The 3,616-nt window shown below is 39.9% G+C and overlaps 1 pseudogene; it reads right to left on the bottom strand.

Moving 5' to 3' along the window:
- Positions 1 to 779: 779 nt before the first annotated feature.
- Positions 780 to 3,279, bottom strand: LOC101597035 (annotated as a pseudogene).
- Between the last annotated feature and the right edge of the window lie 337 nt (positions 3,280 to 3,616).

Here is a 3,616-nt window from a genome sequence, read left to right as displayed (position 1 = left end):
GCAGGGTTATCACTTTAATAAATGCATTTTCTCATTAAGTCTATTTAACCATTTGTTTCAGTTATTTAATTACTATATTTCAGGTCTAATAATATTGTAACCTATCAGTTAATGTAATTTATATCATAATGTTATCTAATGGTAGTAGTTTACTATATCATAATGATATATCCTTACTATTTTAATTATATTTATACTTTATTTTTTTCCACAAATTTGTAAATTCATTTCTATGCATATATTTGCCTAAGAAATGAATGGAATGTAGGCAACTTATATGAACTGAGCTGGACTTATAAAGGTTAAGTCTGTCAGCCTATAACAGACTGGGGCCACCGAGGGAGAACTAGACTCAACTAGGCAGCTGCCAGGCCTGAGAAGAAGGAGAAGGCACAAAGAACACAATGCCATTGGGGAAGGGAGAGAGTTCTGGGGAGGGAAAAGTATGTATCCATCCAGTGAAAGTCTGACGTGTTGGCTTGTTGGAAACAGTGAAGGAAAATTCCCATGATCTTGTTTATTGAGCTTTGTTTTGGTTTTATGGTGGAAGATATAAACCAGATGTAGGAAATGGTCATGTACAATGCATGACCCCAATATCAGGTTAAGAGGCAGGCTTTGACCAAAGAGAGCTTCCATATTTCATCTTTCTGTAGACACAGGAAGGGCGGAGCTCAAAGGACAGGTCTTCTCTAGGGAGAGTGAGCATGCCCAAGTAAGAAGATGTCCACAATTTCCAATTTAAAATGGTTGAATGTCTTCACACAAGGTGAAATTACTTAAGTACATTTTATATTTGGCACATTTAGACCACCAATTCCTGGATGTTCTAAGGCTAACTTCTTGGTCTTCAGTATCTCACAGTGCTGGGTGCTGAGAAACTTGTCCCAGAGGCCACAAACAAAGTACCAGATGTATCTTGCCATTTATGTTCTAACAGTACAAATGTGCCAGATCAGAATCACAAGGATAATATTGAAACCATAACATATATTTTGCAACTTGTTATAATGTTTTCTAGCTGCAGGGAGGCCACACATCTCCTCATTTAATCCATATTTCTTAGTTATCATGATGTAGCTCTTTATATGTTCTGCCCAGTGTAATTGCTGTGCATCAATATTAAAGGTCTTTGGGTCTTCTGCATTGAGTTGGTTCATTAGCATATTGACATGATCAGTATTCTAAAACCAAGAATTACTTGTGAAATATTCAAGAAGCACATGGCTTTGTGAAAAAAAGAGTTATTGTTTTCATCATCCCTGGGCTTCTTCTGGTCATCCTGAGGTCGATGCCATGCATGAATGCCAGGGCCTTAGAGCTTACAGAAATCCAGTAATGATAGACACGGTGATTGGAGGTTACACTTACATTGGGCTGTCTGAAGGCTTGTAGGAGAGGATTCCTCTTGAAAGTAGAAATTACATGGATTCAACTTTATCCCAGTGGAAAGGATGCGTGCTGTCTGTTGTATAATTATTGAACATGATGTTTCTTGGTCTATTAACTCCAGAATACCACGCTGCCATTAAGACTTGGGCTGACAAGTACATCCACAGGAACAAGTTACGCAAGGGTGGTGCTGAAGGCATGCATCGCTCTGTGAATTCCTTTCCCTGCTGCAGCAAAGAGTCTACTTGGTCCTTTAAAGTGGTCAATCCAGCACCAACAATTGATAGCCTTATAATCGCCACATTTAGCTTTGCTCCTTCGTTTTGTATAATGAATTTTGCCAAAGCTGTTTTGAATTTGTATGTATTGAGCCTATCTTCAGTCAGTTTTAGTGTGATGTAATTTGCTAGGTCATCATTCTAAAGAATAATAACCCCAAAACATTACAGGCCATTGCCAAGCCTCTTGGTTTCCCACCAGGAATAATAGGAATAATAGACCCTATTGCTGAAGACTCTACACACTTAGGTTGAAAGAACACTGAGAAATCCTGCTGGAGCTGATCTGAAAACCTCCTCCATCTAGGCCAGCTGCCAGAAAGCTGGAAAAAGCTAGGCTGCATGCATTTCAATATGGGAGAGAGAAATCACTAGTGGAGATACTCAACAGTGGACACTGCAAGCCATAAATTTGTCCAGCCAGTCCAAATGAGCCAACAGGTGCAACAGTGGCACATCTGTTATGGGGGAAACCAACAGTTCTCTAATTGGACTAGAAGTCCACTACATGGGAGGGAATACATCTCTGATACTGAAAACCTACAACAGGGATAGTCATGAGCCCTAAGGGTATAATGTCTGCCGGTGTCTGGTATCTGGCTAAATGCATATATAGACTATGCTCACCAAACTGCCCAATAAGCATTTATCTTAATGTTAATTCCCATATATGAATGTTACTCTCACTTTTTTTTTTTTTTTTTTTTTTTGGTTTTTCGAGGTAGGGTCTCAATCTAGCTGAGGCTGACCTGGAATTCATTATGTAGTCTCAGGGTGGCCTCGAACTCACGACAATCCTCCTGTGTGCCACCATGCCCGGCCTTACTCTTACTTTTGATTAGACGAGCTTCTCTTTTCAGATGGTGGTGACTTTCGAATGACTCAGAAGGCACCATGGTGCTGGGAAGAAGTGACAGAGGAGTGCTCAGCGCTGCAATATCTCTATCACAACTTCCAAAGCTCAGAATCCATTGTGGAAGAGGTGGCAGAAAGAATGTAAGAGCCAAAGTAAGGGTAGGGACTCCTTACAACTTGCTTCTCCAGACACAAAATGGCCTGACTAGCCTTGACTTCACAGTTCCTGACACTACCTACACAAGACCATCATAGTAGTAGGAAAAGATGATGACATAGAAATAAAAGAGATCCTGATTGAGATGATATGATGTAGAGTGGAGTTTCAAAGGGGAAAGTTGGGGGAGGGAGCGGATTATCATGGGATATTGTCTACAGTTATGGAAGTTATAAATAAAATATAAATTAATAAAAAAAATAATCAATCTTCTTAGGGTTCACAAAGGGGAGGGAATGGACGATATCATCAATGTGCTTTTAGTTGCAGCAGGCATCCATGTGGACATGTGCATGAATACTTCCACATTCCTCACTTGCCATTCGAGGAGAATAAGCTGGCATGCTGCTATTGCATTTAAATAAACAGCATTTCTTGCTTCTACGGATTTCTTCCACTCCCTCTTGGGAAGTCTGTCTAGCTTTCTGTCTCAGAATTCTCACTGAATTCACCTTAGGACACGCCCTCAGAACCTTTTCCAGAACTGGTTTTGAGGAGGAAATGCTTGCCTTTGTAGTATTCTGGGATTGAAATCATTTTGGGTCTAGAAGCATAAACTCCAGAATTACATATACAGCACACATAGTGAAGTTCACCTTTCAAATAACAGTGGAAATTATATAATAAAATGCAGCACAGTCAGGTGTAGTGGCACATTCCTTTTATACCAACACTTGGGAGGCAGAGGTAGGAGGATTGCTTTGAGCTCAAGGCCACCCTGAGACTACAGATCAAATTACAGGTCAGCCTGGACTACAGCAAGACCCTACCTAGAAAACCAAAATGAAAAAAAAAAAAAAGAAAATTTGTAAAAATGGAATATGATTGTAGAAGAAAATCATGGGTATATGGGTGTTGGCAGAGTTAGGAAATT

Source organism: Jaculus jaculus, chromosome 3 (genome assembly GCF_020740685.1).
Source record: "Jaculus jaculus isolate mJacJac1 chromosome 3, mJacJac1.mat.Y.cur, whole genome shotgun sequence".
Lineage (NCBI taxonomy): Eukaryota > Metazoa > Chordata > Mammalia > Rodentia > Dipodidae > Jaculus > Jaculus jaculus.
Note: the sequence above shows the minus strand (reverse complement) of the source record. Positions and strands in the feature narration are given on the sequence as shown.